Genomic DNA, 12,898 nt, shown 5'->3' on the forward strand with positions numbered 1-12,898 from the left:
GTAAGGGGTTCACTATTAAGAATTGTAATGGGGGGGTGTCCCTTTAAGGGCCTGGGGATAAACAGCCCTGGTAATCTGTCAGAGGGAAGGGGTCAAGTGTCCCCCCAGAGAGGGCTCAACTGGAGGAAGGCTGCAGGAGAGAGGTTGGCTGGCTCCTGTGACAAGTTCTGGAGCTGAGAGAGGTGAGTAGATGGACAGGCCTCTGGGTCCCAGAAGCGTACCTGGGGTTATGAGGTTTCATTTGAATTAATAAAATGGCGTGCTGGAGGAAGAGCCCGAAGGACTGTGGGTATTACAGTGAGCCCTTGGTGGGTTGGGGAGACAGGCCAGCAGCAGCACATGTGGTAGAGAGCAAAGGCAGGTACTTGCCCCCTGAAATTGAGGCAGCAGCTAGCCTGAAGCCAGACTAGGTAAGGCAGGCCTGCTGCAATAACCACAATAAAGCATCTGATTACTTCTAAAGGGGGATGACACTCTCCCACTCATAGAGATGGTGCCTCCAGGTCAAGGATCAGGCACCAAGTGAAGGAGAAGGAAACTGTGTAAGAGAAGCTACCCATTGTTTTATTTCTTTGTGCTCTAGGGACCTGATGATCCACAGCCAGTAGAAGTCCAGGGGAGCTTAGCATTCCTGGGCTGCCAAGCAAGCACCTTTCATCAACTCTAAATTCACTTAAAAATAATAACCCCCTACCAAGAACATATGAAATGGACTATCTTTTCAAAGCCTGCCACATGTAATCAAGTGAGTGAAGAGAAGGCCTGCATGACCCATATCGTCTGTCTTGTACTCCCTTGAATGCTGCACAGATCACCTGAGTCACTTCATAGCCAGGGGTTAAAATCAGCTGATGCTCCCCTGCCTGCTCTGGAATCTCAGTGCTTGGCTCTTTTGACTTCTCCCTCAATTACCCTGCCCCCTGTTTCCACACCTGATCATTCTGTAGAGAGGAACTCCCTGTCTCTGAGGGATGCAGGTGCACAAATATCTGTTGTGTAAGATTTCAGAGTAGCAGCCGTGTTAGTCTGTATTCGCAAAAAGAACAGGAGGACTTGTGGCACCTTAGAGATTCACCAATTTATTTGAGCAGAAGCTTTCGTGAGCTACAGCTCACTTCATCGGATGCATAAAAGTGGAAAATGCAGTTGCATAAGAGTTACCAGAAACACGAATTTATGGGAATAGAACCATGAGCAGAGTCTCTCAGCTTTGGACCTCATCTGGCTCCCTTTACTTTAGTGGACGTGGGAGAGGCTCAAAGTGTGACAACAAGGACCGAGCTGCACCTGGGAAAACTGGCGCAACTTCATTCATTTAATGTGACCGCGAACAGCCTTTACTGCCCCTCCCCTCACTATTGCTGGCAAAGCAGCCTCTTCTACCCCCCCGCAAAAGGCAATATGCAGAGCAAGGAGTTAGCCTGAAAGAGAACTCTGCCTTCTCCTGATAACTTGTCACAAAGAACCTGTGTTGTGAGCATCACTAGAAGCTGGAGGAATCTTCCGTAAGCTCACTAAATAGGGGCAAGGCCTGCTGGAGAGCCTGTATGGAGATCCTAACAGCAAATGAGGAAATTGCCCTGCAATGATGGTTTTTTTAGGCTACTTTTTTAGGCTAGCTTTTCAAACAACTGTATGACTCTGGTCACTCGTGTTCCTGGTGCCTCCATCCTGTCTCCCATGCCCTGCTCCTGCCTTTCCCGGGAGTTTAAAAAGCCTTTTGTTGGGATTGCTCTGCATATTTTGCAGTTTGCTTGACCAAACTGCAGCCTGGGTTAGCAGCATCTGTTAACGTCAGTGCACCCTGCAAAGGAGGTCGCTCATTAAAGGAATGGTCTCTTGGCACCACAGCTTTATGGCAGATGGGGAATTTCCCCCTTGTCGGTGAACCTGAAATGAAACGGACTCTTTTTCGCCTCGGAGGCTAGGATAGGTCAGGTGAGCAGTCTGAGCATCAGGGTAGACTGCTTGGTGCCTGTGACACAGAGACTCCTTGGCAAAGAGTCCCTTCCCCTGTTCATTGCAAACATCTCACCTCAGACCTGGCAAACTCACCACACCAAACCTGTCTTGCAGGGTATTTATCCATAAAGAGTAACATGTCAAGTATCGACAGAAAGTTCGTAACTTGTAACAATTAAGTGTTGTGTGGGGTCTGTAAACCCCATGGCTAAACCAGCTCAAGATATAGAGCAGTACTGGGTTAGGGAGGCTCTGTCCCTCAGCAGCTACTTTAGGACATGCTCTAGGTAGAGAAGTAGTTTAAAAGGACCGTGGTGGGCATGGGGCAGAGCACCAGGGGGTTGGTGCTGAGCATTCCTATGGCTATTTGGAAGCTGTGATCCAGATTCTCCCTTGCCCCCCGACTTCGAGAGGTGGAAAAAAATGGGATGTTGTCCCACTGACAGACTCTCCTGTGTGACCATGCCCCAAACAGCCTGGTAGGATGTGACTGGGGGAGAGGGGACCAGCAAGTGGATAATGCCTCTTCCGGGTGCTGGGTTGGGATCTAGTGGAGTGGTAAAGACTGTGTCCCCTTCCTTTGCTCCCCCATACCTCTGCAATGACAGAACCCTGTGGGGAGTGGAAGAGCTGCTGAGGAGGGATTGAGGCCTGCCGCATATGACTTGGCTGGAGCCCACTCTAGAATGATCAGGCTGGAAAGGGGGTGTGGAGCCACTGCGTGACCAGTAGGCTAGCTGGCTATCTTACTGACCTGTTACGTAGGGGTAATATTGAAGGAATAATGTGTCCATATTTATGGACTTGGCACAGACATTAGTCACCAGGGTAATGTGTCTTGGTGATGACCCATTTGGGCAAGGGTGAGTTGTCACCTCAGCCTGTTTGGCTGGTGATGCAATGCAAGGTTTAATTGTTTTGCCTTGTGCAATACTACATCTTTTGTTGTTGTCACCTCTGATGGTTTCCCATTGAACTGAAACCACTTGAAGGTACAAAAGCTTTACCCTGGATGGGGATTCACCGTGTCTGTGAATAGAAACAAAAGGCTGTTGTCAGGATAACACACAAGGGGGGAAAGCACTCTGTATCCAGTCACTGAGGAAACCACTTAAGGAGTGGGGTGCTTTCATGAACATTTGGTCCTGCTTCTTGTGAAACCAGCCAGTTAGGCAAGAGCCTGAACTTTGGGGGCAGAGAGGAAATCTACTTTATTATCTAGGAAAGGTAACTATTGATAAAATGTGAATGTAGGTCTACACTTATTCTATTTTGTGTTGTTACTGGTTGATTCCATAACTTCCTCTCGCTTCTTGTTGAATCTTTATTTCTTACAAGAAAACAGAAGAAGGTTTCTTTAAGTGCTACATGGGTTACAGGAGTGGTGGTTTAAGATAAAACTAGTAAACTGAGGCACACTGCACATTTGAGTGCAGAGGATCTGAAATTTTTGTGAGTAGCCAGTGTTGTGGGCTGGATATCAGAGGGGAATGATTCAAGGGGACTGGGGTGCACCAACTATTAACTTGCAAGGTGAAATTAGGGCTGGCCTAACCCAGAGGAGAGCTCTCAAGTGGTTGAAAAGCTGGTGTGTTAGGGAGCTGACACCCAGCTACCACAAGACAGATTCCCTCATGCTGGAGTCATAGGGTAATGAGGTGACTCTCAGTCCTAGGTACCCAAGAACTGTCACAGTACCAGATTTAGATCCTGGGATGACCAGCCTAAGCCCTTCATCCCTCTGAAGAGATTGATTTAGATCTCATGGAGCTTGGTGTCTATGAATCTTGTAGGGACTCAGGAGACATGGATTTTCTTCCTGGCTCTGCCACTGGCCTGCTGTGTGACCTTGGGCAAGTCACTTTCACTCTGTGCCTTTTTTTGCCATCTGTAAAATGGAGGATCATGATACTGACTGTATTTTGTAGTGATTGGCAGTATGTATGGATGAAAAGTGCTATATGAGTTAGGTATTCTAATTATTTTAGACATGAACTGGACATTAAAGATCGAGTGGGGAGAGGGGGAGCAGGAGGGTCCACTTAGAGAAGGATAAGATGTAGGAGCAGAGAACAGGAGAAGATGGAGAAAGCCAAAGGAGGATGAGAGTTCAAGGAAGTGGGTGTGATCAACAGCACTGAGAAGGCAGCAGAGAGGCTGGGAATAGTGAAATTTTGGCCCCACTGAGATCAATGGAAGTTTTGCCATTAATTTTGTTAGGGCTATGATTTCACACTTGGAGATTCAACCAGGAAGAGGTCATTGGAGACTTTGGTGACCATGCTTAACTTGGAGTGAAGGAGGAGAGGAAGCCATGCTATAGGGAAATCTAGAGGACTGCTTTGTGCGGAGGGATAGCTCAGTGGTTTGAACATTGGCCTGCTAAACCCAGGGTTGTGAGTTCAATCCTTGAGGGGGCCATTTAGGGATCTGGGGCAAATATTGGGGATTGGCCCTGCTTTGAGCAGGGGGTTGGACTAGATGACCTCCTGCAGTCCCTTCCAACCCTGATATTCTATGGTTGCTAACCTCACAGCATTCAGAACAAAATGCAAAACCTCCATTTCTTTAAGTTGAGCTTTTCCACCATAAGGTCTCCTTATAGATTTGCGTACATATATGCTCGTTCTCATTTAAAAGACCATGAAACTGAGGCAGAGAGAAGAACAGTGTTTAACCCAAGTTTAGAGGAGGAGTGTGTGTCACATCTAGGACTAAATCACTGAGGTTCTTGCTTTTAACTAGTCTTGTGTTCAGAAGCTCAAGGTCACACCTCACTCAGAAAGCATTGCCTGTGGGACTGAGCATGCTAGCACAGGGGAGAGATGTGCTATACTGGGTGAGCAGAGAAGACCTCTTTTGTGGGGGTGTCTTTTTTTTTTTTTCCTTCATAGCCAATGTGAGTTTATCTGAGTAAAGACCTCTGTATTTGGCCCTGTATGAACAGCAACCGGATTCCTTTCAGCTGGTTGGAGAGTGGGGCTTAGCTTGAAGCTAGTCAGAGTGAGTTGTCTGACCAGATGTCCCGATTTTATCGGGACAGTCCCGATTTGGGGGTCTTTTTCTTATGTAGGCTCCTATTACCCCCCCCCCCCATCCCCGTCCTGACTTTTCACATTTGCTATCTGGTCACCCTGTGCTTTACAAGGCTCTTTGTCTGACTCATGAATGATAATTAGAGCTGTTTGAGAAGCAGAAAGATTTGGCTGTTCAGGAGCTCAGGGACACAGAAGAAGAGTCTGAGGAGCAGAGTTCATGATTCAATGTGTTGGCATAAGTGTAACAGCTGGAACATAGCAAGTGATTCTGTTGATGGTGGAGAGGGAAGAATAGAATCCATTTCCCTCACCTGTAGCTGGGCTGGCTCTGCAGGGCTAACAGGAGTAAAAAAGCAGTTTAAAAATTCTGCTGAGGATGTACAAGAAGGAAAGACTCAAGCTCAGCTCTCTGATCCCAAGCTGATCTGCGGGACTGACATACAGGAGGAAAAACAGTCTTGTTTGTAAACTGAGCATGCCTGATAGGGAGTCACTGATAGACAACAAACAGAGCCCAGCTCTGCTGTTTTATAACAAATGCTTTCCTGCGTGTGGAATGCCCACCTCTAGGTGTCAGAGTAGCAGCAGTGTTAGTCTGCAGCCGCAAAAAGAACAGGAGTACTTGTGGCACCTTAGAGACTAACAAATTTATTTGAGCATAAGCTTTCGTGAGCTACAGCTCACTTCATCAGATGCAGCACTTCCGGTTTAGGTAGAGAGTGTTAACTACAGAGCGGGTGCCTCAGTGCAGCCAGAAGCCGTAAATGTTTGAAAGTGGGAGGTGGGCTGGCTTTTTATTTTTTGGGGGGCACGCATTACAGCAAGTATGTTTGTGTGCAAGAGATTTTCCCAATGTGCAGAGTCTTGTTTTTTTTAATTTTTCTTCGCACATTGCCGGTATGTACCCATCAATGGCCTTTGATCACTTTGTGAAATATTTGCTCTTAGCTTTATATCTGCTTGAACCAAGACTTGGGTCTAGGGTGTGAGGATTTTAGAAACCTCAGCTCAAAAGTTGTTATGCTGAGGCTGACTTTGCTTGCACATCTGCAGTCCACAAGCCTCACTGGCCTCAATTCCTCAACCTCACAGAATCACATCCTCCCTGTGAGTTGTTCTCTTCTGATTTTTTTGCTTCCAGCTATCGCAAAGCAGACTTGCAGAATACATGCAGTCCTATTTCCAATTGCCTGAAACATACCAGCCTTGGAGCATCCTGCTTTATGGCATGACAGGAATTTTACCTGCATCTAATTTGTACACAGAAATTGGGAGGCTAAATCATTTGCAAATCAGAGTAATAAGTGGTGACTAAATCTGGTGCCTCTCTGTTTGTTAGGCATTTTAGACTAATGCTGTAGGATGTGTGTATATAACAGAAATGGTTCAGCAGCTTTTCCCAAAGAATGGCATCTTATTACAAACATCACACCACACCCTATACAGAGTGTCTCAAACTCTTGTGACTGATAAGTAATGACTTTTGGGATTAAATCATGCTTGCCTGACTCATGTGGTTAGTTCCACAGAAGTCACTAGGCCAGATTCCCTACGTGGTGTAAATCTGGACACCTCCATTGACTTCAGTAGTCACTTCAAGGAAGGGTGCTGTCCCAAAGCGAATAAGATGGGTAGGATTTGGCCACTGGGATGTGGTCTTGTTTCTGGTGAACTCAGTTGGAGTTTTGTGGCTCACTTTAAAGGAAGCAAGTAGACCCCACTGAGCTACCTGATCCTGTAAGTTCCTGTACACCTGCAGAGCCCACTGAAATCACAGGAGTGGGTGCTTAGCACACCCAGACCCAAGCCCCTGGGTTGGATTTCAGCTGGTGTTTTAGAGGTGGAAAAACTTAATATCCCACTGGCAATCTGCTTGAGCTACACCATCCCTTTGTGTTGCCAGTTTTGATACCTGGTGATTTTTCTCAAAACTCCAGCTCCTGGAGTCATGTGGTTAAAGAATTTTAGCTTTAATTTTTTTAAAAGTAACTTCCTAGCCCTCATGATTGCAGAGAGGAGCTTGAACATGTGAAGCCTAAAAACTCCAAAACCAGAAAATAAAAAAAAAAGTATCCAAACTTTCTGAATTTTTTTTAGCAAATCTGATAATTTTTGGACATTTGGGGTTGACAATACTGACCCCTGCTGATAGTTGAATCCAAAAATGTGTGTATGTATACAAGTTTAAAAAACATAAGGCAAATAAAAACCTCAAATGTATTATTTTTTAAGGAAAATGTCCACTTTTAAAAGCCATTTTCATTACTCTTAGGACTTGATTCATGATCTTTTAGTGCTGGGGGGTGGGATTGGGACTCATTGCATGTGCCACTCATTGCATGTCCAAACACAAAGTAGAAGCCAGTCTCTGTCCTGAAGAGCTTATAGTAAAGACAAGATGCAACAATTGGTAGGGAAACAATGATAAAATCATGATGGTGTCTCTTAAATTATATGCTGGGTTACAAAGGAAAAAGTGATAAGCATATTGTTTGAATAGGCACTTTTATTGTTCCCTGTTTTAGTGCATCTGCAGAGCAGGTGCCAGTTACATCACTGAACACCCAAGGTCAACAAACTAACCTGGGTTTGCTACCTTTCAAAAATGGTAGATACACAAACATTTAAAAGTGAGTCTGTAAATAACTTAATTACAAAGAAATCCTGAAGGCCTGCGTAGTCTGCCATTCCACATACCTATCTACAATAGTACGAAGGTGCCACTAGGTGGTGCAATGGAGCTAGTGCATTAGGGCTCATCTCTGGGATTCAAATCATATCTTAGGTGGCAAATAAATATTAGTGTGGTATACAGTCACGACAGTCTGCAACACCATTCAGAATACTAGCAGTTTCAGCTGAAATGAGACCTGGGATTACAAGGACAGGTGAGGAGGTTTGAGGTGCACTGACATAACTATCTTGGGGACCTGGGTCTGGTGTTGTAAATCAGGATCAAGGAGAGTGTAAACTCAGGACTGGAACATCCAGGAATATTGTAGAGACTTGGCAGAGCTGGATGAAGATCCATGAGTGGAATAACCGGAGGTATTAACATAGGTCACTTCTGTGGTGCATGGGCAGATGCTCAATCTGATGTTCAAATCCTGGGCTCCTTTCGCATGTGTCAGGATTGGGATGTATAGGCCAAGCCCTGTGTGGGTGCTCAGGACAAGAAGGGGTCAGGAGGAAGTGCAACTCAGGAGTAGAGAGCACAGGAAGAGCTGAGTATGTGCCCAGCACTAGAAAAGCATAGGGGCTGTAAGTCAGTAGGGTGGGGTGCTGGCAGAGCTATGGGGGTGCCCAGCACTGGAATAGCAGGGGGGCTGTTCGGCTGGAGGTGCACTGGCAGGGCTGTGGGGGTGCACAGGCCTGGGATTGTAGGGATCTGTGGGTCAGGAGGAGGTGCAGTGGCAGGGCTCTGGGATTGCAGGGATCTGTGGGTCAGGCTGGGATTGTGAAGCACTGGGATTGCAGGGGGCTGTAGGTCAGGCTGGGGGGTGCACTGGCAGGGCTGGGTGGGTGGGTGTGGGTCTGGCTCTGGGATTGCAGGGGGCTGTAGGTCAGGCTGGGGGGTGCACTGGCAGGGCTGGGTGGGTGGGTGTGGGTCTGGCTCTGGGATTGCAGGGGGCTGTAGGTCAGGCTGGGGGGTGCACTGGCAGGGCTGGGTGGGTGGGTGTGGGTCTGGCTCTGGGATTGCAGGGGGCTGTAGGTCAGGCTGGGGGGTGCACTGGCAGGGCTGGGTGGGTGGGTGTGGGTCTGGCTCTGGGATTGCAGGAGAGTGTGGGTGCACTGGCAGAGCTATGTGAGTGCCCGGCAGTGGGGCTGTAGTCAGCCTGGGGGTGCACTGCCAGGGATAGAGGGTGCCAAGCACTGGGACTGCAGCGGCCTGTGTGGGCACTGGTAGGGGGCGAGTAGTGCGCGGGGCGCTTGCCCAGCGCGGACCCTGCGGACCCCTGGCGGCGCGGCGCTGCGCCCCTGTGCTCAGGGTGCAGCAACCTGCGCGCGCCGTCCCCGTCCCCGTCCCCGTCCCGTCACGCGCCCCCCGCCTCGGCAGCACAGTCAAAATTCACAGGACCAAGAAGACGGGAGTCCCGTCGGCGGCCAATCAGCGCGGACGTCTGATCGGCCAATGGGAGGGCGGCTTACAGAGGCGCGTGGTGCGTGCCCCCGCGAAGGAGGCTCCGCGGCGGAGCGGAAGGTGCCCGGCTGGGGACGCGCTGCGGGAACTTTTCTCCTCAGCCGCCGCCGGCCTGTCACTCGCGCGCCGCGCATGGAGCGGCCCCACGGCGGGGAGGCTGCGGGGGCGCCGAGCCCCGCGGCGGGGTGCTGAGGCGGGGAGACCCCCCCCCTCCCTCCCCGGGGGTGGAGCGAGCGGGGTAAATGCTCTGGCTCCACGGGCCGCTGCGGAGTCACGCCGGAGTCACTCGCGGCTCGTCACGCACCGTCCCCGCGGCAGGGTGAGTGAGCGGGCGGCGCGCCCTGGCTTCCCCCCTCCGGGGGCGGCGAGCGCGGCTCGGGTCTGGGGGCGTCGCGTGTCCCGGGGAAGGAGGGGAGACCCCCCCCGCCCCGGATCCGCCTGCGGGCTCCGTGCGGGCGGAACGGGGCGGCCCCCGGCCGGGTGTCTGCGGCTGAGCGGGCTGGCCGGCTGGTCTCCGCCCCGGCCCGGGGGGGCCGGCTGGAGGCGATGGGCTGGGGACGAGCCCCCCCCCCCCGCCGCCGCCGCCGAGGGCGCTGCGGACCTCCCTGTCCATCCGCTGGGCAACTTCCACTGCCAAGGCCCCCTCCGGCCTGTGCGCTGCCCGCCGATCGGCCGCCCCCGGGAGTGGGGTGGGGGGGCGCGAGCGTGGGTCTGAAATGCCCGTCTAGGGGCGGGACAGCTATTCCCAGTGGTTAGATCCTGCCTCAGTGCTGGGCTCTGGGGCGGCGCTGGGGGGGGGGCGACCCTCGGCTTGAAAAATCCTTGTCCCTGTGAGGAGGTTTGTGGTGCTCAGCTGAAATCTCGCTGCCTTGTTCGGGTTCTTGTACCTTGCCCGTCACCATGGTGTCTAAGGCCTGGTCTGCACCGGAAAATGAAGTCTGCTTAAGTACATTGCTCAGGGGTGTGAAAAAGCCACCTTTCCGAGTGGCACAGTTAAGCCCAGCGTAAATCCCCGTATAGATAGCTGTCGGTTCACAGAGGAATTCTTCCATCCGTCTAGCTACCGCCTCTCCGGGAGGATTATCTGCACCAACAGGAGAACTCCTCCTGTTGGCATAGGTAGTGCCTGACTCCACACAGAAGCACTGTAGCTGTGCAACTGTCGCGTTTCAAGTGTAGACAAGTCCTAAGTGCTTGTCTCTCTTTTATGCTGTGTTATAGGAGTTGCATTTCACAGCTACGTAATCGTTAAAACCGTTGTTAGTCTGAGGGCTGGCCCTTTCTGGCTATGTGTGCAGTGCCCAAACTCCCACTGACCCCACAAGAGTGGGCTCTTACTTGAGCCCAATCCTGGAAACTGTTCCATGGAGGCACAATAAGGCTCTGTGCATCCATATGGAGCAGGTTGGAGGAGAGGGGCTTGGTGTAGAATGGAGAAAGAGGGATATCAGTGGAAAGTGTTGTAGGCAATTGGTATTAAATTCAGTCCTAGTGTAAACAAGCATAGCTGTCATTTTAGATGATGACTATTCAAGTGATTTATGCTAAGACCAAACTTATTCTTCTGTTTTCTAGGTCGTTTATCAGTTTCAGAGCAGCTTATAGAGTAAATGATCTCAATCAGCTGCCCCCTCCCTCCTGAATACTGGCCTTTGGAAAAACTTTTATTTTTACTTTCTCAGTTCACTCTGATTTTTAGAAATACAATCCCATCTCTTCCATCATATGTATTCCTCACTGCAGGAGAAGAAGTGCAATGCAAAGAGTCCCATATGCAAGATGCTCAGATGTCCAGGGAAGGATTATAGATGGGTGTATAATATGACAAATGCTCTGGTCACCATCCTGCTTCCATTGAACTCAAGAAGGAACTTTTCTGTAGACTGCAGTGGGAGCAGGACTGAGATTTAATTTCATATTTAGGTCCGTATCCTGAACAGTGTAGCCTGCTGTGTAGATGCAGCATTCTGCCCATGTTCCACATAGGGCACGAACAGGGCCACAAATTCAAATGCTGTTAAAATATATATTATCTTACTGGTAGTACTGATATGTAGTACTGTTCATACATAAGCTCTTTATGAGGATTGATTAATTAAGATATGTCGCTGAGACTATTCCCATTCTCTCCACTCACCACCACCTCCACCCCAAAAAGAGGGGCAGGGGAGAAAAGTGACAAAGACCAATAATTATTTTGGTAAATTTCCAAGTATAGACAAAACTTCAGATATTGAGGTGGAGGAGGGGGGTGTGTGTGGGTGTGTGTAATTTTTTATACTACAATAGCATCTGGAAGTCTAAGAAAAGATCAGTGCGCCGTTGTGCTAGGTACTCTACAGACACACACAGATGGTTCCTCCCCAAAGAATTTGCAGTCTAAACAGACAAGATGGACAAAGTGTGGGAGAGACATTATTGTTCCCATTTTACAGAGAGGGGAACAGAGGCACAGAGTGATTAAGGCTCAGATGGTGCAGTAAGTTCTGTATAACCCACTTGAAGCCCTGCTAATTTCAGTGTGGGTCTGCATTCTTGGTGTCTGCTCATGGCGAGATTATTGCATGGTTGGGGGTCTTTTATGTGATTTGCCTAGGTCACTCAGGGAGCTGAGAATTGAATCCAGATCTCCTGAGTCACAACCCAGTGCCTTGGTCCTAGTTCACTGTCTTGATTACAAGACTATCCTTTCTCATCCTAGATACATATATACATTCTACTTATTAAAGGGAGAGAGTGCTGTCTACTGGTTAGAGCAGGGGCCTGAGAGGTGGAGCTCCTGAGTTTTCTTCCTGATTTTGCCAATAACTTGTCCTGTGGCCTTGGGCAAGTCACTTTATATTTCTGTCTCAGATCCCCCATCTGTAAAATGGAGATGACACCTGCCTATCTTGCAGAGGGTGGTATTATGGTTGGCTAATGATCATAGGCTGAACGTTCTGCGCAAGTTAAAAATGGCTGTTAGTGTGTGAACCAGGCCTGTCTTATTTTGTTTAATCCTCTTGTCCCCCAAAATCACCCTATTTGCATTCTAAATGACAGATGAAGAGGAAAGTTATTCTGACATCCAGGTCACCAAGTGGAAAGGAAACTGGAACGAGAGACTGTGGCCATTTTGGCTGAATGCACTGAGGAAAGTGATGCTTCTGTTAGTGGAAATCTTGGATACAAGCAGAGTGGGGGAAAATAATTCTAGACTCCCTGAACAGCAACCCCCTGCGGTAGTACGTGGAAGCCCCCCAGGAGGGAACAGGCCCTGTTGTGTTGGGTGCTGTACACAAATATAACGACAAAATAGACTATGCGGGGCGGGAATTAAATTGCTGTGTAATAGACTTGAGTATCAGTGCTGCATTCTGTAACACTGTTGCATGGTTTAAGCCCCCCCAGTGTTGTGTGAAGTTTACTTAACATAAGGGAAAACAAATAACAAATGGCTTGAATTAGGGGGCCAGATTCTCATCTGGTATAATTCAGTATGGTTCCCACTGATTTATGCCAGCTGAGAATGTGGGCCTCGGAACCCAACCCTGAGAGGTGCTGGGGACCTACATCTCCTGTGGAAGTCAATGGAGAACCATGCTGACTGCACCAGATAAGGATCTGGCCTTTTATTTTTAAAATCCCCCCGCTCCACCCCACCCCAAAGATACAAAATTTAAAACCTGGAGGTGAGAAGAGACCTGTAGAATCCTGTCAAACATAGCTGATGTCTGCTAAATAGTACGTTTTCCATAGGGTAGATCTCTCCCTACCT

General features: G+C 49.1%; 1 protein-coding gene across 2 annotated transcripts in view; it reads left to right on the plus strand.

The window, feature by feature from the left end:
- The first annotated feature begins 9,169 nt into the window (after nt 1-9,169).
- Nucleotides 9,170-12,898, plus strand: part of PTPRA (protein tyrosine phosphatase receptor type A) — a 265,339-nt gene continuing 261,610 nt past the window's right edge. For both annotated transcript variants that reach the window (XM_084627114.1, XM_084627115.1), the window contains exon 1: nt 9,170-9,460. The gene's annotated coding sequence lies outside the window, so the exon portion shown is untranslated. The remainder of the gene's footprint in view (nt 9,461-12,898) is intronic.

Source organism: Lepidochelys olivacea, assembly GCF_965140295.1.
Source record: "Lepidochelys olivacea isolate rLepOli2 genome assembly, chromosome: 4".
NCBI classification, from domain to species: Eukaryota; Metazoa; Chordata; order Testudines; family Cheloniidae; genus Lepidochelys; species Lepidochelys olivacea.